General features: G+C 45.8%; 1 protein-coding gene across 1 annotated transcript in view; it reads right to left on the reverse strand.

Moving 5' to 3' along the window:
- Window positions 1–13,966, reverse strand: part of myo3a (myosin IIIA) — a 599,990-nt gene that overhangs the window by 97,647 nt on the left and 488,377 nt on the right. The gene's annotated exons all lie outside the window — the stretch shown is intronic.

The raw sequence follows: 13,966 nt of genomic DNA on the forward strand, positions 1-13,966 counted from the left end.
GGTGAGTAGTGGGTAGGTGTTTTTCTCCAGTTTAAAATAGACTAAGCTAAGGAAACGTAAGAGTTCTAGTTTTTACTTAAAGCACATAAATAATTTAATGTTTTTTTACAGTATTCAACTTAAAGTAAGGGTTTTTTTTTCAACTGGAGGCATAGCAGGGCAGCTCAGTCCTGTGTTATGTGCCACCTGCAACTTGTGGGAAGTCCTAGATGCTTCTTGTGTTCTGGCTGACCACATGTGCAGGAAGTGCCACCAGCTGCAGCTACTTGAACTCTGAGTTTCGGAGCTCGAGCGGCAGCTGGAGGCACTGAGGTGCACCGCAAGGCTGAGATTTCACGGATAGCATATTTTTAGACGTGGTCACCCCACAGTTTATAGAAGTGCAGACATAGAGGGAATGGGTGACCATCAGTCAGAAGAAAGGTGTCAGGCAGGTAGTCAGGAAATCCCCAGGGTGCATCTTGCTCGAGAACCGTTTTCCAGTGTTGGAAAATGGTGAGAGTGACGGTTCCCCTGGGGAGTGCAGCCACGCTCATGGCACTGTGTGGCTCAGCTGCACAGTGGGGGAGGAAAAAGAGGGGAAGTGCAATATTGGTAGGAGACTCAATAGTAAGGGTAACAGACAGGTGTTTCTGCAGCCATAGACATGACTCCAGGATGGTATGTTGCCTCCCTGGTGCCAGGGTCAAAGCTATCGCTGAACGGTTGCAGTGCATTCTAAAGAGTGGGGGCAAACAGACAGAGATCATGGTACATATTGGTACCAATGACTTAGGTAGAAAGAGGGGTGAGGCCCGGCAAGCAGAATTTAGGGAACTAGGAAGCAGATTAAAAAACAGGACCTCAAAAGGTAGCAATCTCTGGATTACTTCCGGTGCCACGTGCTAGTGAGTATAGAAATAGGAGGTTAGTCCAGGTGAATATGTGGCTGAAGAGATGGTGCAGGAGGGAGGGCTTTAGATTTCTGGGACATTGGGACCATTTCTGAGGGCGGTGGGACCTGTACAAGGTGGACGGGTTGCACCTGAACCAGAATGGGACCAACATCCTTCCGGGGAGGTTTGCTAGTGCTGTTAGGGAGGGTTTAAACTAACTTGGCAAGGGGTTGGATCCTGAGAGGAGGTTCAGCAGGGGGAGATACACAGCCAAAATTAGAAGAGTGAGCAAGTGAGTCTGCAAGGCATAGAAATTATAGGCCAGTTAAGGCACAATGGAGTTTGGCAAGGTTGGATGGTATTTATTTTAATGCAAAGAGTCTGACAAATAATGGAGATGAGTTGAGGGCACAAATTAACACATGGAAATATGATGTCATTGCTGTCACAGAGACATGGTTGAGATAGGGGCAGGATTGGCAGCTCAATATTCCAAACTATAGGGTCTTCAGGCGAGTCAGGGAAGGAGGTAAAAGAGGAGTGGGTATCATAATATTGAATAAGGAATCACATCAGTACAATTACATCAGTAAGAAGGGATGACATCTTAGAAGGATCCTAAAATGAAGCTATATGGGTAGAACTTAAAAACAGAAAAGGAGCAATCACATTGCTGGGAGTGTACCATAGTCCCTCAAACAGTCAGAGAGAAATGGAAAAGCAGATATGTAGGCAAATTTCAGAGAAGTGTAAAAATAATAGGGTAGTAATAGTGGGGGGTTTCAACTTCCCCAATATTAACCGGGTTAGTCATAGTGTGATAGGTTTAAAGGGAGCGGAATTCTTAAAATGCACCCAGGAGAGCTTTTTAAGCCAGTATGTAGAAGGTCCTACAAGAAGGAGAGGGGGTGGGGGGGTGGTGGTGGGGCGGTCCTGGACTTAATTTTAGGGATTGAAGCCAGACAAGTGGTAGAGGTATCGGTGGGGGGGCATTTTGCATATAGTGATTATAACTCCATTAGATTCAAGGTTGTTATGGAAAAGGACAAGGATGGGCTAGAAATCAGAGTTTTAAATTGGGAGAAGGCCGATTTTAATAAGATTAGATATGATTTGGCTAGAGTGGACTGGAAGCAGCTACTTTTAGGTAAATCTGTGCCAGGGCAGTGGGACTCATTCAAGAAGGAAATAGGAAGAGTACAGGGCCAACATATTCCAGTAAAGATAAAGGGTGGGACCTACAAATTCAAGGAACCCTGGATGTCGAGGGATATACAGGATTGGATAAAGAGAAAAAGGGAGGCTTATGGCGGATCCGAGGGCTCAAAACAGCGGAAGCCCTAGACGAGTATAGAATGTGTAGGGGGAACTTAAAAAGGAAATAAGGTGAGCAAAAAGGGGGCATGAAAAAATATTGGAAGGTAAAATAAAGGAAAATACAAAGTTATTTTACAAGTACATTAAGAGTAAGAGGATAACTAGGGAAAGAGTAGGATCCATTAAGGACCATAGTCGTAATTTGTGTGCGGAGCCAGAAGATGTAGGTAGGGTTCTAAATGAATACTTTGTGTCGGTGTTCACAAGTGAGAGGGACGACATGGGTATGGGAATCAGACAGAAGGACTGTGATATAATTAAAGAAATTAGCATAGGAAGGAAGGACGTTCTAAGTGGTCTGGCAACCTGACAAGTAGATAAATCTCCAGGCCCGGATGAAATGTATCCCAGACTTTTGAGTGAGGCAAGGGAGGAGATAGCTGGGGCACTGGCAATAATTTTCAATACCTCGATGGCCACAGGAGAGGTGCCAGAGGACTGGAGGACAGCCAATGTGGTACAATTATTCAAGAAGGGAGGAAAAGTTAAACCAGGGAACTACAGGCCAGTCAGTCTAACCTCAGTGGTGGAGAAACTATTAGAAGCAATTCTGAGGGACAGAATTAATCTACACTTGGAGAATCAGGGATTAATCAAGGTCAGTCAGCATGGTTTTGTTAAGGGGAGGTCATGTTTGACCAATTTGATTGAATTTTTCGAAGAGGTGACCAGGTGTATAGATGAGGGCAATGCATTTGACATAGTCTACTTGGACATCAGCAAGGCTTTTGATAAGGTCCCGCATGGGAGACTGATAATAAAGGTAAGAGCCCATGGAATCCAAGGCAATTTGGCAAATTGGATCCAGAATTGGCTGAGTGGCAGGAAGCAGAGGGTGATGGTCGAGGGGTGATTTTGTGATTGGATGCCTGTGTCCGGTGGGGTCCACAGGGATCGGTGTTGGGTCCCTTGCTGTTTGCGGTATATATAAATGATTTAGACTTGAATGTAAGAGGGTTGATCAGTAAATTCACGGATAACATGAAAATTGGTGGGGTGGTAAATAGTGAGGAGGATAGCCATAGATTACAGGAGGATATAGATGGGCTGGTCAGATGGGCGGATCAGTGGAAAATGGAATTTAATCCAGATAAATGTGTGGCGATGCTCTTCGGCAGGACAAACAAGGCATAGGAATACATGATGAATGGTCGGGATCTGGGAAGCACCGAGGAGCAGAGGGACCTTGGAGTGCATGTCCACCAGTCCCTTAAGGTAGTGGGACAGGTGGATAAGATGGTTAAGAAGGCATATGGGATACTTGCCTTTATTAGCCGAGGCATAGAACATAAGAGTAAGGAGGTTATGCTGGAACTGTATAAAACGCTGGTTAGGCCACAGCTAGAGTACTGCATGCAGTTCTGGAATCCACATTATAGGAAGGATGTGATTGCACAAGAGCGAGTGCAGAGGAGATTTACCAGGATGTTGCCTGGGCTGCAGAGTTTTAGTTATGAGGAGAGATTGGGGTTATTTTCCCTGGAGCAGAGGAGATTGAGGGGAGACATGATTGAGGTGTATAAAATTATGAGGGGCATAGATAAGGTAGATAGGAAGGAACTTTTCCCCTTGGTGGAGGGATCAATAACCAGGGGGCATAGATTGAAGGTAAGGGGCAGGAGGTTTAGAGGGGGTGTGAGGAAGAATTTTTTCACTCAGAGGGTGGTGAGAATCTGGAACTCACTGCCTGAAAGGGTGGTAGAGGCAGAAACCCTCATAACATTTAAGAAGTATTTGGATGTGCACTTGTGAGGCTATGCACCTAGTGCTGGAAAATGGGATCAGAATAGTTCGGTACTTGTTTGACTGGCGCAGACTTGATGGGCCGAAGGTCCTTTTTCTGTGCTGTAGACCTCTATGACTCTCTGACTCTATTGATTGAATATAGTACACTCTAAGTGCTGGAAATGAGGGAAAGAAACCACTTTGTCAAGTAGTCTTGCCAAACAAAGATGTTTGCAAACAGATATTTAAGTTAACTCCATGTTACTTGGTTTTCCAAATTGTATCATGGTAATGTTGAACATGATAGAGGTTTCCTGATATATAGTGGGAAGATAGCAAAACTGATAGATATATGTATTGAATGGTACCACACACCTTTGGTTTTATGATGGATTGCCAGTAAATAAAGAAATTCATCACAGATGATTTAATAAATAGCTTCAGAACTCATTTCTTATTTTCACACTGTGGCCTCCCTGTACTATTTATCAAGACCCACTATGAGGGCAGTCCAGTAAAATGCACCCAGCTTTTGCCAATGCCATCCTGTGACCATTTGCTTGGATGTGCATATGGCATCAGTGTTTCTGTATATTGCTCCTATCCTTGAAGCTGTCTTCTATTGGACATGTCACACTAATAATGTAAGGTATCACTTCTGGGAAATCTCAGACATGAGCTTTCTTGCCATCTCTTGGAGTTTAGGAAAATGAGAGGTGATCTTATTGAAACCATTACAATTCTGAGGGAGCTTGACAGGGTAGATGCTGAATGGATGTTTCCCCTCTTGGGGGTGGGGTTACCTAGAAGTTGGGGGCATAGTTTCAAAACAAAGTGTTGCCCATTTAGGATGGAGATGAAGAAGAATTTCTTCTCTCGATCACTGGGTGGTGAATCTTTGGAATTCTCCACCCCAGAGGGCAGTGAAGTCATTGATTGTTTTCAAGGCTGAGTTAGACAGATTTTTGATCTACAAGGTTTATGTGGAACAGGCAGGAAATTAGAGTTAAGGCCAAGATCAGATCAGCCATGATATTTTTGAATGGTGGAGCAGGCCCAAGGGGCAATATAGCCCACTCCTGCTCCTATTTCTTATGTTCTTATGTTTGAGAACAAATAACAAAAAATATAAAAAAATGTTGGCCCTGGGAAGTGCTTTTGAGGACAGATCTTAGATGACTAGATGCATTCTGACCTTGTCCAAAATTTGCTGGAAGCCAATTCCAGGATCTTGACTCAGTAATAGTGAAGGAACGGTGATATATTTCCAAGTCAGGATGGTGAGTGACTTGGAGGGGAACTTCTAGGTGGTGGTGTTCCCATCTATCTGGTGCCCTTGTCCTTCTAGATGGTAGTGGTCATGGGTTTGGAAGGTGCTGTCAAAGGAGCCTTGGTGAATTCCTGCAGTGCATCTTTTCGATGGTACACACTGCTGCTACTGTGCGTTGGTGATGGAAGGAGTGAATGCTTGTGGATGTGGTGCCAGTCAAACGGGTTGCTTTGTCCTGGACAGTGTCAAGCTTCTTGAGTGTTGTGGGAGCTGCACTCATCCTAGCAAGGGGGGACTATTCCATCACAGTCCTAACTTGTGCCTTGTAGATGGCGGATCGGCTTTGGGGAGTCAGGAGGTGGGTTATTCGTTGCACTATTCCTGGCCTCTGACCTGCTGTTTAGCCACAGTATTTATATGGCTAGTCCAGTTCAGTTTCTAGTCGATGGTAACCCCCAGGATGTTGATAGTGGGGAATTCAGTGATAGTAATGCCATTGAACATCAAGGGGCGATGGTTGGATTCTCTCTTGTTGGAGATGGTCATTGCCTGACACTTGTATGGTGCAAATGTTACTTGCCACTTGATAGTCTTCAAAGAACTATTACATAGCTTACAGCACCTATACATTCCTTCAAGGTGCAAACCCCCCCCAAAAAATCAGTCACCCATGACTGACAAAGGAAGTTAAGGATTGTATAAGATTAAAAGAAAATACGTATAAAGTTGCCAGAAGCAGTAGTAAATCTGAGGATTGGGAGGTTTTTAGAATAGAGCAAAGGAAGACCAAGAAACTGGTAAAGAAAGGGAGAACAGAATATGAATGCAATCTAGCAAAAAAAAATGTAAAAGCTTCTAAAGGTCTGTAAAAAGGAGGCATTTGGCTAAGACAAAAGTGGGTCCATTATAGACAGAGTCATGACAATTCATAATGGGGAATAGAGAAAAATGGCAGAAAAGCTAAATGATTACTTTATGTCTGTTTTCACTGAGGAAGATACAGGAAAACTCCCAGATTTCGAGATCCAAGGTACTAGGGAGAATGAGGAGTTGAAGGAAATTAATATACATTAAGAAGGTTGTGTTGGAGAAATTAATGGGACTGAAAGTTGAAAAGTCCCTGGGACCTGATATTCTGTATCCCAGAGTGTTAAGAGGTTGCTATGGAGATACTGGATGCATTGGTGATCATTTTCCAAAATTCTATAGATTCTGGAATGGTTCCTGAAGATTGGAAGGTAGCAAATGTCACCCACTATTTAAGAAGGGAGGGAGAGAGAAAACAGGGAACTACAGATCTGTTAGATTTACATCAGTAGTAGGGAAAATGCTAGAATTTATTATAAAGCACGTGATAAATGGATACTTGGCTAATCATGATCTGATTGGGCATAGTCAGCATGGATTTGCTGACTTGGGAAATCATGTTTGATGAACTTGTTGGAGTTTTTTGAGGATGTTACTAACAAAATTGTTAAAGGAGAGTGAATGGACGTAGTATGCTTGGATTTTCAGAAGGCTTTTGATAAAGTTCCCCGTAGGAGCTTGATTAACATAATATAAGCATGTGGGATACGAGGCAATATACTGGCATGGATTAAGGATTGGCTAACAGGCAGAAAGCAGGGAGTAGGAATAAACAGGTCATTTTTTGCTTTGGCAGGCTGTGACTAGTGGGGTACCGCAAGGACCAGTACTTGGACCCCAGCTGTTCACAATATATATAATTTGGATGTGGGGACCAAATGTAATTTTTCCAAGGCGGGAATGTGTGTTGTGAAGAAGATGTAAAGCAGCTAAAGGAGGATTTGGACAGACTTAGTGAGTGGGCAAGAACATGGCAGATGGAATATAATGTGGAAAATGTGAGGTTATCCACTTTGGTAGAAGGAACAGATGTGTAGAATATTTCCTAAATGGTAAGAGATTAGAAAGTGCAGATGTACAAAAGGACCTGGGTGTCCTTGTCCATAAGTCACTGAAAGCTAACATGGAGGTGCAGCAGGCAATTGGGAAGGCTAATGGAGTGTTAGCCTTTATCACAAGAGGATTTGAGTACAGGAGTAGTGAAGTCTTGCTTCAATTATATAGAAGCTTGGTGAAGCTGCACCTAGAGTAGTGTGTGCAGTTTAGGTCCCCTTACCTCAGAAAGGATATTATTGCCATGGAGGGAGTGCAACGAAGGTTCACCAGACTTGTTTCGGGGATGGTGGGATTGTCTTATGAAGAGAGATTGGGGAAACTGGACCTGTATTCTCTAGAGTTCGAAGAATGAGAGGTGATCCCATTGAAACCTACAAAATACTTAAAGGAATATACAGGATAGATGCAGGTAAGATGTTTCCTCTGGTTAGGGAGTCTAGGACCAGGGGACCCAATTTCAAAATAAGGGGAAGCCACTTAGGACCAAGATGAGGAGAAATTTCTTTACTCAGGGGGTTGTGAGTCTTTGGAATTCTCTACCCCAGAGGGCTGCGGAAGCTCAGTCATTGAGTATGTTTAAGGTAGAAATTGATACATTTCTGATTAACAATAATGTAAAGGGTATGGGGATAATGTAGGTAAAAGGCATTGTTCAATCAGCCATGGTTGTATTGAATGGCACAGCAGGCTTGAAGGACTGAATGGCCTTCTCCAGTTCCCATGTTGCTATGTTCCTAACATCTTCATCTGGTTTTCCATCATTCATACAGTATACATATTACCCATTTATTCTTCAAATGTGGAGAATTTTTAAAACTTATTTATGTAGAATTTAAACTGCTGTTCTTTTGCCCAGCTACAGGTTTTATCTAACTCCATTTGTAAGCTCCAGCTGCCTCGTCTGACTCACCTATTTTTCCCTTCCTACTGTGTTAACTTGTCTGCACTAACTATATTAGATGTATTCAAACATCATTGCTTCCTGTAATAATTGGCGGTATAACAGGTATGAGAACGCTATGACAAATGATGGTAATTTAAACTACACTGCTGTAAAATTATTACATTTCTTCATCATGTTTTGTGTCACCAACTAACAGCCTTTCATTGGGGTTGTAGAAGAATGCAATAATACACAAATCCAATTAAACGTAAATTTCCTATTGGGAAAAACATATTGCTCTTCTACATTATTTCTAATTGAGTGGAACAGTCAAGGTATAATTACATTGAATACAAAGGCTTAATGTTAATAAAAAAGTGGGAGTTTAGAAACATTACGGATTTTTTTTATCAGGCTTAAGTACTGCTGGAAAATTTTACTTTAGGGTCATTTTCTTTGTTCAGATCTTGTTCAGGAAAATAAGTAATGACAGAAAGATTTTATGGATTGGAGAAAGGAAAATTATCCTTTAAGATGTCTTGGTTTAGTCTCTTTTGGTTCAAGAGCAACAAAAAACAAAAAGGCACAATGACTCAGAAATTTTTTTAAAAATTTTAAATTTTGAATTTAGTCTTCTTACTTTTTCTCATTTCCTCCTTCAAAATAATCCTGCGGCAAACACTCTGATGAAATCCATGGTTCTAAAACTTGCATATTTTGAGATAGAACCGAACTGAAAAGGGAAACTGAAAAAGGAAATTGAACCTTTCGGTTTCCAGGGAAACTAAGGCCGGGATTTTCCGTGCCCGCCAGCATCGGGTGTGTTTGGTGGCGTGAGCGGACAATATGGTGTGATCGATTTCAAAACGGCGTGAAAGCAGTTCGCGATTGTCCGCCTAGCCAGCCAATGGCGGGCTGCGTTTCCCATCATCGGATGTCGGAAACCTCATTGTAATACATATGCACATCATTATTCGGCCAGCCCACTGGAATTGTTTCCCCCCCCATCCCCCCGTTGGATCGTCCACCCACGTCAGCTGATGTGTTTCGCAATAACACGTAAAAGGCGTGCACTTGGTGGGCTGCAATTTGAGGGGAACTCAGAGGTGACTATACAGTAACATTGTGCTGCGCTCACCAGGGTTGCCTGTTGGGCTTCAAGCTTGAGGAGCGTTGGGGCAGGGGTGGTTAAGGGCAGCCCTGCTGTTGAGGCGACTTATGGTGGTGGGGCAAGGCTGCCTTGCAGTTGAGATCACTTGGCGGTGGGAGGGGTGTTGATGGTGGCCCTGCCATTGAAGTGATTTGTGCGGGGTGTTGGGGGGTGGGGCAAGGGCTGCCCTGCCGTTGAATAAAGTGCACAAGAATTTGGGTGGAGGGGGGTAGGATGGGCAAGGGAAGTGGCCACACATTAGGGAACCCTAATAAAGTGACCATTCCTCTGCAAGTGAGACAGCTCAGGTGCAGCCACATTGATATGATTGGACTCCGGCTTCTAGCTTATCTGCCCACTTAAGCAACACAGAAGCATCAAAGTGCCACCAAGTGCTCCAATGCTTTTCACCCCCCAGACACAGACTGCAAAGTCATGAGCATTTTAGTGGACAGCAGAACAGTTGGACGACTGCACACATTGTACAATCTCCTCACTAAAGCTGGCCATGGAGCAGTCACTGCTGGAGATGCTCACAGCCCCTTATAATGTCAGCATCCTAGTTTGGACCAGTCTCCCACATAGTTCAAGCTAACTGTGCAGCCTTGCAGTGCAGGTTAGGACAATGCCTGCACCTGAGCTGAGAGCACAGCATGCAGTCCAATGGGCAAAACTGATGCCAATTGGTTGGGTGGAGTGGGACAGAGGTGGTGGGGTTTTGGGCAACCATGCAGCGCATTAATCTCTGGCCATCCATGTGGTGGCCAGCACTCTCCAGAAAGTGTTAAGAGCCTTCACAGCTAACCAGGACAGGTTCTTAGTACACCCATGCTAACCACGTGTCTCTCTCTTTCATCCTGCAGGAGTACAACATCAGGATCATGGAGCCCGGTGACCTAGCTGTATGCCTGATGGCCTACAGAGAGCAAAGACAACAGAGGAGAGAGCAACTGAGGCTTTCAGCTGTTCAGGGGCAGGAGCAGCAACCTCAGGAAGAAGGGACGGCTGTGTCATCCACACACTCTACTGAAGAGCCACAGTGAGCTGTCGCTGGTCAGCACTTAGCAACACTCAGGGTCTATAGATGCTGCCTCTCATTTCTTCAGATGACCGAGAATCAGTGTCGCTGAAGACTGCGCATGTCTAGGGAACTGGTCGGTCACTTCTGCCAGCTACTGCAGGAGTTTGCGCCACAGGGACATGGAGGACATCCACTGCCAGCGGCCAAGAAAGTGACCACAGTGCTCAATTTCTATGCCAGTGGCTCCTTTCAGGGTTCCACAGGTGACCTCTGTGGGATCTCTCAAGCCTCCGCCCACAAATGAGGTCACGGATCCCATCTTTGCAAGGGCACACAACTTTGTTCATTTCGCCCAGGAGCAGGACAACCAGCATGCAGGAGCGATTGGATTTGCCCAGATCTCGGGTTTCCCACAGGTGCAGGGTGCGGTCGACTGCACTCACGTGGTGCTCAGATCTCCTTCGCAACAAGTGGTCAACTACATCAACCATAAGAGGTTCCACTCACTGAATGTGCAGCTGGTATGCGCCCACCAGAAGCGCATCCTGAAGGTTTGTGCATGGTTTCCAGGGAGTGTGCACGACTCCTACATTCTCAGTCGGTCACAGATCCTGGGACTCTTCCAAGGTCCACAGAAGCCGCAGGGATGGCTCCTTGGGGACAAGGGCTACCCACAGAGAACATTGCTGATGACACCCATGCGGTGGCCTCAAACTGCAGCAGAGCGAAGGTATAATGAGGCAATGCCAGTTAGGTGGAGCAGACCATTGGAACGTTGAAGATGAGGTTCCGATGCCTGGACCGGTCTGTTGGAGCTCTGCAATGCAGTCCGCAGAGGCTGTCACGCATCATTGTTGTCTGCTGCACTCTTTACAACCTGGCGCTGCAACAGGGTGAGGAGCTGGCTGAGGATGAGATAGAAGAGCTGGAGGTCTCCTCCGATGAGGAGGATGCCAATGGGGATGAGGCTGAGGAGGTCCTCGAAGGCGATGATGGCGGTGAGGCTCTCGCACTGGCCAGACAAGGCAGGCATGCTCGGGAGGCCCTCATAGCTGCTAGATTTGTGGAAGGTGATGACTACATGCAGTGAGGTGACCCCGTAGATCATCACATTGCATCTGTGAACATTTGACTCCAGTCTGGTTTATGGCAGTGCAAATACCCTCTGTGAAAATGCTCCTGTCATGCAGATGCAGTGGAGGCCCTAATAATTGCTCGATTGCAGGAGGATGATGATGACATGCAGTGAGGACACACCATAGATCTTCACATAGCCTCTGAGAATGTCTGACTCTTGTCTGGCCGAGGGCAGCACTGTGATTAGGGTCATATCATAGAGACGTTGCCATGAAACTTTAGAAGCATCTGTTTCTTTGCCCACCTTCAACACCTAAGCCCTTCAGGAGCACAGCATCAGTGGTCACAGATGCAGAAGAGATAGGGGCCAGCCTCACCTTTAAGAGGCTAAGAGTGCACAGAGAGAATGAAAGAACTCTGTGGCACCTGCCCACTATATTCTGGAATAAAAGACAAGCACCATCGAGGTGCAGGCATCAGTAATGTGTCCAGGGAGCATGAGACTGAACCATCATTTTGGTTTGAAGGCTGCACAGAGGACAGTCAAGAGGCCCTGAACCGAGCCACCTGCCTTTATCTTGTGCAGAAAGGTTTCACATCTGAGTGACAAGAACACTGCTCATCAGAACAAGGAGCCATAGGCAGGGAGACATTTTTGGGAGTTTAATGGCAATAGTGAACAGTATGTACAAGTGTTTAACACCCGTGCCCAGACTGTGTAACTAATTGCCGCTACATCTTGGTGCTCCCTGGACATCCACAGCAGAGGTGAAGGCAGCCTGTTGACTGCTGTGATAACCTTGCCAGGTGTCCTCTGGAGGGCCAAGACTTGGAGGGCCCCACCATGCTTTTGGGGTCCTGCTCTGTGGCAGTGGCACGCTCCTCAGCCTGTGGAGCTGGAGCTGCTGAGGTCACAGGAAGAGGGGATTCAGATGGGCCAGATGCTGCCGGAGTCACCTGGATGGATGGCGCTGGTATGTGCACCTGTTGATCCTCCTCCTTTTGGGTGCCCAAAGGCCCCAAGTTGACTCCTTGAGGAGAAGGGGTAGCTGGAGTGAGATCGAGCTGCCCGGCACCCCTCTCGGGAACACACTGTTGGAGACCGACTATGGTATCCGCGATGGATTTGAGCTGGCGCAGCAGTGCAGGAGCGACATCCTGGACCAAGGTCTCCAATGCGGATGCCATCCTACCAGTGTTGACCTCAGTGCATTGGCATTCCAGCGCTATCACCTCAGAGTGAAGGCGGACAGACTCCTCCATTGTGCCTTGCAATCTGAGGGGTGCAGCGGACATCCCTTCCTGATGTTCCTGAGCTTGCCTTTGCAGCTCAAGCAACTGTGACATGACCGAGTCCAGAGGCCTGTCATCTGATTCGGACTCAGCAAATTTCTGGCCTCAGCAGTCCTTCGAGTGCTGGCACCAGGGAAGTCCCTGCTGGCACCTTCTGTGGATCAGACCGTACAATGTGCTCAACAGATTGTGATCCCAAGGCTATTCTAAAGCTAGGTCCCACTGAGTTGTGTGTCTCTGCGCTGGTGGTGGGTGTGGCTGAGTGCTGTGATGGGACTTCAAGGAGGGTGCCTCCAGATTCCTCTTCAGAGGTTTCTTTGGGGTCTGATTGGAGGGCCTGAGTTGTGGACTCTGTCGGCTGTTTCCCAGATGTGTTTGCGGAAGCAAGGGGAGATAATTAGTGCATGGCAGTGGCCTGATGCACGGTTTCTGATGGATGTTGCAATTCAGGACCCTCACTTGGTAGAGCAGTGCCGACCTCACTGTCAGCACAGAACTGGTCCAGGTCATCGCTGGCCAGCTGGATGGCTCTGTTTTCAAAGTCCATGAGGACCTTGATATCAGGCATTCCTCCACCGGTCTGCGACATCGCCTTCTTGTTGTGTGCCAGCATGTCCTGCATGTCTTGTCCATAGATTTTTCCATTGGGTTTGTTTTGGAAATTCAGTTCTTTCGCGTTATTGGTCTCCAAAAGGATCATAGCAACATGTATAATTGTTTTTTTAATGTCTTGTGGAAAATAATCGCAGGGAATATTTAATTTGTTGAAAAGAGAGACATGTTGCCAAAGATTTTCAGCTTGTACTCAGCAGGACAAATGAAACAATGTCAAATTTCAAATGACCACAACATGTAAAAAGGGTCCTGATTGGTTGGCAAGTCAACTCTTTTTGCTGAGGCCTTGCCATGGAGAAAGCAATGGTATAGCTCCGCAAGCTCCCTCAAAAGAGGCACAAGGCTTGAACATGTTCCTTTTGTTTGCAGAGAACGGCTATAAGACCATAAGATGTAGGAGCAGAAGTAGGCCATTCGGCCCATTGAGTCTGCTCCGCCATTCAATGAGATCATGGCTTATCTGATAATCCTCAACTCCACTTTCCTGCCTTGTCCCCATAACCCTTGATTCCCTTACGGATTAAAAATCTGCCTATCTCAGCCTTGAATATACTTAACGACCCAGCCTCTACAGCCCTCTGTGGTAAAGAATTCCGCAGATTGACTGCCCTCTGAGAGAAGAAATTCCTTCTCATCTCTGTTTTAAATGGGCGACCCCTTACTCTGAGATTATGCCCTCTGATCCTAGACTTTCCCACAAGGGCAAACAATCTCTCAGTATCTATCCTGTCAAGGCCCCTAAGAATCTTATATGTTT

The sequence above is a fragment of the Cetorhinus maximus genome, chromosome 3 (genome assembly GCF_964194155.1).
Source record: "Cetorhinus maximus chromosome 3, sCetMax3.hap1.1, whole genome shotgun sequence".
NCBI lineage: Eukaryota > Metazoa > Chordata > Chondrichthyes > Lamniformes > Cetorhinidae > Cetorhinus > Cetorhinus maximus.